Here is a 6762-nt window from a genome sequence, read left to right as displayed (position 1 = left end):
AATAAACCAATTTCTTTTGGCTAATAATGTAGACAAGTAACTTGGTCTAGATTAGATTAGATTAGATTACATTACATTACAGTGTGGAAACAGGCCCTTCGGCCCAACAAGTCCACACCGACCCGTCGAAGCCCTACATTTACCCCTTACCTAACACTACCGCAATTTAGCATGGCCAATTCACCTGACCTGCACATCTTTGGACTGTGGGAGGAAACCGGAGCACCCGGAGGAAACCCATGCAGACACAGGGAGAACGTGCAAACATGATGTGGAGGTGCCGGTGTTGGACTGGGGTGGACAAAGTTAAAGATTACACCACACCAGGTTATAGTCCAACAGGTTTATTTGGAAGCACTAGCTTTCAGAGTGTCGCTTTTTCATCAGGTGGTTGTGGAATATACTCCACATGTTGTGTGATCTTTAACTTATCAAAGTCAGTTCTGGTTGCAAGTTAAAAAGCACTGAACATTTGTAAAAATTGGAATGAAATTTCAGATACACTTGTGTCACTCAAGAGACAAGGTGATGCTATAATGGAATTGCTTAAGTTGGAGGGTGAAGCAGGGTGAATAGAAGCCTGTGACCCAAGCTGAAATTGGACCTGGATCCTTTGTTTCTGAATTTTTAAGAAGGTATATCCTGGGAGAATTATAAATAACAATGGGAATGAATCTTATTGAGAGGATTCAGGCACCAGGATTTCTTGTTTCTTTTGGCCCCACAGCAATGATTTTGGAATGATGTGTATTTGAGAAAAATAGAATCGTACCTTTTGTCTGAGGCCACAAGGGCTGCTGAAGAATCTTAAGCAAAGGTTAGTCTGGCACCTTTTCTGTCTAGTAGCAGCCAATTTCAGAAAGGAGAGCTAAAGACAGATGTTCATCCCCCACATGTCTAAATGAAGGCTCATCCACCTATTCCTGATGAAGGGCTTTTGCCCGAAACGTCGATTTTCCTGCTCCTCGGATGCTGCCTGAACTGCTGTGCTTTTCCAGCACCACTCTAATCTAGAACCAGAACATCTGCAAAGCCACCTTTTGGATTTGAAAACACACATGCAAATCTGGTGTTGGATTTTGCATCACCATGTTGCTCATTTTTGTCCCAGGTAACGAACACGTGCAGGATGTTTAAGACTTGGCAGCACACTACATCATCACAGACTCTAACATCACATTAGATAGTCATAAAACCAGCATTATTATCCACAGAAAAATTGTTATATTTTCCCATACCATAATTAATAATCTGTAAATAAATTGTTTTGAGATCAGCATTCATTGTAGATCGATTCCCTCCAGTTAAATACTGGGAAGAATGTCAATAGTCTGCAATTAAGCCAGCCTGTTTACAATGCAACACACACACAAAAACAGAAGCTGCTGGAAACGCTCAACAGGTCTGGCAGCATCTGTGAAGAGAAATCAAAGTTAATGTTTCAGGTCCAGTGACCCTTCCTCAGAACTGACAGTAGCTATGAAAATGTTGATTTATATGCAGAAGATTCAGTAGGAGGAGGGGTTAAGAAGTAAACGATAGGTGGAGATAGAGCTCAAAGAGAGAGAACAGTTGGACAGACAAAGGAGTGGATAATGATTTGGCTAGGAGAGTGAAAAGCTGTTAATGGAGACTGTTATGGCTAACAATAGGTAGTGTGTAATGGCAGAGGCCTGGTGTGTGGGGTAGGGGGCGAGGACATGGGAGAGTTCAGGCCCTAAAATTATTGAACTCAATATTGAGTCTGGAGGGCTGCAGGGTTCCCAAGCAGAAAATGAGATGCTGTTCTTCCAGCTTGCACTGAGCTTCACTGGAGCACTGCAGCAAGCCTGAGACAGAGACGTTGGCCAGGGAATGGGGTGGTGCATTAAAGTGTCAGGCAATTAGGAGTTCAGAGTTGTTGTTGCAGGCAGAATGTAGGTTTCTGTTTGCAATTCTCATCCTACATATTATCCTAAGATGATCTTCCTACCTCATTCATATCACTAAGATTGCATACCTGCATAACATGGCCAGACATTGATCCCATTTCAACTCCTCTGGCACTGAAATGCTCATTCATGGCTTTGTTATCTGTAGCTGTGACTATTCTAATTCCAATATATTCCTTGCTTGTCTCCCACATTCTACTACCTATAAACTTCTACATTTCACAGCTTGTGCCTTAACTCACTTAAATCCCTTCCCCATCACATGTATTTTAAAAAATTACTTGCAGGATGTAAGCTTTACCTAATTAAAGTCACAAACTTAACTGGGAGGAATGCATTCATAATCATGTCCGTTGTTCCATCGACTGTCACAAAATCTATACAAGTATAAAATCCCAATGAGACCACCAAAATGACTAATTTTTCTGACCGACTGCTACTCAGCCAAAAAAGCACAGTAAAATAACTGTTTCCAAAATAACAACTTTAACAAGCGTAGGAAAAAGAAAGGGTTTCTAATCTACTATATCCCGTGAAAATCCCAAATCCACTCACACACATTCACAATTAAGATGGACGAAGACAAATGATATAACATACATACTGTGGGTGACAAAAGAATATATTATTGAAAGGAATTACAGGGAGGTAGTCACACGTCAGATACAAGAAAAATGCTTACAGTCAGGGTTTGGAAAGGGAACTGGCAGATAATGCAGGGATCCCCTGTGGCCGTTCCCCTCAGGAACAAGTATACTGTTTTGGATACTGTGGGAGGGACGTCTTACCGGAGTAAGCCATAGAGTACAGGTCTCTAGCACAGAATCTGTCCGTGTTGCTCGGAAGGGAAGGGGCGAGATGAGTACAGCATTAGTCATTGGGGACTCCATAGTTAGGGAGACAGATAGGAGGTTGTTATCTCGTTTGTTGCCCATGCCATGTGCTAGCAAGGCGAGGAATAAGGAGATATATAAGTTAAGCATGTGGTTACAGGAATGATGCAGGAGGGAGGGTTTTGGATACCTGGATAATTGGGGCTCTTTCTGAGGTGGGTGGGACCTCTACAAACAGGATGATCTACACTTGAACCAGAGAAGTACCAATATCCTGGGGGTAAGTTTGCTAATGCTCTTCAGGAGGGTTTAAACTAATTCAGCAGTGGAGGTTGCAAATAGCGAGGTCAGAAATAAGGTTTCAAGGTTACAAGAGTTCACTAGCAAGTAGGAAGGTGGTTTGAAGTGCGTCCACTTCAACGCCAGGAGCATCTGGAATAAGGTGGTGAACTTGCAGCATGGATGGTACCTGGGATTTAGATGTTGTGGCCATTTCAGAGACATGGATAGAGCAGGGACAGGAATTATTGTTGCAGGTTCCAGGATTTAGATGTTTCAGTAAGAACAGGAAAAATGGTAAAACAGGGGTGTGTGTGGCATTGTTAATCAAGGACAGTGTTTCGGTGGCAGAAAGAATGTTTGAGGACTCGTCTACTGAGGTAGCGTGGGCTGAGGTTATAAACAGGAAAGGAGAGGTATTGGGAGTTTTTTATAGGCCTCCGAATAGTTCCAGAAATGTAGGGGAAAGGATTACAAGGATGATTCTCAATAGGAGAGTGACAGTAACAGGGTAGTTGTTATAGGGGACTTTAACTTTCTAAATATTGACTGGAAATACTATAGTTCAAGTACTTTACATGGATCAGTTTTTGTTCAATGTGTGCAGGAAGGTTTCCTGTCACAGCATGTAGACAAGCCAGCAAGGGGCGAGGCCACATTGCATTTAGTACTGGGTAATGAATCCGGCCAGGTGTTGGGTTTGGTGGTAGGTGAGCACTTTGGTGATGTTTACAATTCGGTTATATTTACTTTAGTAATTGAAAGGGACAGGTATATACTGCAGGACAAGAGTTATAACTGGGGAAAAGCAATTATGATGCAATTAGTCAAGGTTTAGGATGCATAGGATGGGGAAGGAAACTGCAGGGGATGGGCACAACTGAAATGTGGAGCTTATTCAGGGAACAACTACTGTGTGTCCTTGATAAGTATGCACCTGTCAGGCAGGGAGGAAGTTGTCGAGCGAGGGAGCCGTGGCTTATTAAAGAAGTTGAATCTCTTGTCAAGAGCAAAAAGAAACCTTATGTTAGGATGAGACATGAAAGCTCAGTTAGGGCACTTGAGAGTTACAAGCTAGCCAGGAAAGATCTAAAGAGAGAACTGAGAAGAGCCAGGAAGGGACATGAGAAGTCATTGGCAGATAGGATCAAGGGAAACTCCTAAAGCTTTCTAAAGATATATCAGGAATAAAAGAATGACGAGAATAAGATTAGGGCCAATCAAGGATAGTAATGATAAGTTGTGTGTGAAATCCAAGGAGATAGAGGAAGTGCTAAATGAATATTTTTCGTCGGTATTCACACTGGAAAAAGACAATGTTGTAGAGGAGAACACTGAGATACAGGCTACTAGACTAGATGGGATTGAGGTTCACAAGGAAGAGGTGTTAGCAATTCTGGAAAGTGTAAAATAGGTAAGTCCCTGTGCCGGATGGAATTTATCCTAGGATTCTCTGGGAAGCCAAGGGGGGAGATTACAGATCCTTTGGCTTTGATCTTTATATTATCATTGTCTATAGGAATAATGCCAGAAGACTGGAGGATAGCAAATGTTGTTCCCTTGTTCAAGAAGGGAAGTAAAGATAACTCTGGTAATTCTACACCAGTGAGCTTTACTTCAGTTATGGGTAAAGTGTTGGAAAAGGTTATAAGAGATAGGATTTATGATCATCTGATGAGGAACATGTTGATTAGAGATAGTCAAATGAAGGGTACGTTGTGCCTCACAAACCTTATTGAGTTCTTTGAGAAGGTGGCCAAACAGGTAGATGAGGGTAAAGCGGTTGATGTGGTGTATATGGATTTCAGTAAGGCATCTCTGGGTTATTACCAGTGCCATGTGCTAGTGAGGCAGGTGATTTGTACAAGAGGGATGGGTTGCACCTAAACTGGGAGGAACTGATATGCTCGCAGAGTTCACTAGTACTACTCAAGATGGTTTAAACTAGAGTGGTGGGGAATGGGAACCAGTGGGTCAGCAAGTGGAGGTATTGAGGGGACAGTGGATGTTAGGACCAGTAAATCAAAAAGAAAGGTCAGGCAGAGACAAGTAAATAAACAGGATGGTACTGTTGAGCTGGTGTGTTTATTTCAACACAAGGTAAGGCAGATGAGCGTTGAGCCAGGATTAGTACATGGGAGTATGATCTTGTGGCCATTAGTTGAGAGAGAGAGACAGGACCAACTGCTCAACGTTCCAGGGTTTTGTGGTTATGGTGAGATTGAGAAGAAGGTAAAAGAGGTGAAGAAGTTGCATTACTTAATAGAGAGAATGTTGCATCTGCATTCAGATCAGACATACTGGACAGCTCATCACTGAGACAAAATGGTTAGAGTCGAGAGTGTGGTGCTGGAAAAACACAGGCGGTCAGGCAGCATCCGAGGAGCAGAAGAATTGACATTTCGGGCATAAACCCTTCATCAAAATATGGGTAGAGCTCAAAAATAAGGTGGGTGCAGTCATTCTGATAGGATTAAGCTATACGTCCCACCACAGCCACCGAGACATTGAGGAACAAATACGTAGGCAGATTATGGAAAGATGCAATAAAACCAGAGTTTTCACATGGGTGACTTAAGCTTCCCCAGTATTGCCCTTTGAGCAAGAGACTTAGACAGGGAAAAATTTATTAAACGAAACAAGAGGGTTTCTTGAAACCATATATGGATAGTCGGACGAGAGGAGGGGCTATACTGGACCTTGTATTGGCTAATGAGCCTGGCCAGGTGACCAATCTTTCAATGGGAGAGCATTTTAGAAATAATGATCATAACTCCTTAAGTTTTAAGATAGCTATGAATAAGGATTAGTCAGGACCTTATAGCAAGGTACTGAATTGGGGGAGGGCAAATTATGTCAGTATGAGGCAGGAGTGAGGAAATGTCGTTTGGAAGTTGCTGCTATCGGGCAAGTCCACATTAGACATGTGGGAGTGGTTTAAAGACCTGCTGATGAGAGTTCAGGACCGGCATGTTCCAGTGAGGAGGAAGGACAAGGATAGCAAGGTAAACCCTGGTTCTATGTTCTGTGAAACTCAAACAGTTCTCAGTGCCTCTTCGTCCTAAATTCTCCCTCTCATTGCTTCAAAGAGCAAGAATTATATCGCACTTGATCTTAAAGTTACAGAACTCTCCCAAATTTAATTTATTGTGGTCTACTTTGCATTTCGGTTTATGCAAACCACTAAAAATATGTGGTCTCTTACCTTAAGAATGTGGTTCTTCTTGAACCACAACAATCCATATGGTGTGGATATGCCTACAGTGCTGTTAACAAGGGACTTCCAGAATTTTGACCCAATGGCAGTGAATGACAGTGCTATAGTTCGAAGACAGGATAATGTATAGCTTAGAGAAGTACATGTAGCTAGTGATGTTGTTATGCATCACTGGGGTAATGCACTGGAAATCAAACCATGGTATTTCCAGAATCATCACAAAAATTGAAGATTCTAAAAAGTGCACACAATTCCCCAATTTACTTGACTTTCACACCAAGCTTAACAGAAAATATGAACCAGGTTTCTGTACTGAACAAGCATTACTATTGTTTCAAATAATCAGACTCTAGCTACAGGTGAACAATTATGTACCATTGGTATATAACTCTACTAATTAAAACTTGAATCCTCTTGTAAACTTTACACACACAATTAGACAGACATATACAGTAAAAAAAATAAAATTAGTGTTATGGGCTTGCTGTGATGACTCTTGTGC

This window comes from Chiloscyllium plagiosum, chromosome 29 (assembly GCF_004010195.1).
Source record: "Chiloscyllium plagiosum isolate BGI_BamShark_2017 chromosome 29, ASM401019v2, whole genome shotgun sequence".
Lineage (NCBI taxonomy): Eukaryota > Metazoa > Chordata > Chondrichthyes > Orectolobiformes > Hemiscylliidae > Chiloscyllium > Chiloscyllium plagiosum.
The sequence above is the reverse complement of the archived record's forward strand: the minus strand, read 5'-3'. Positions refer to the sequence as shown.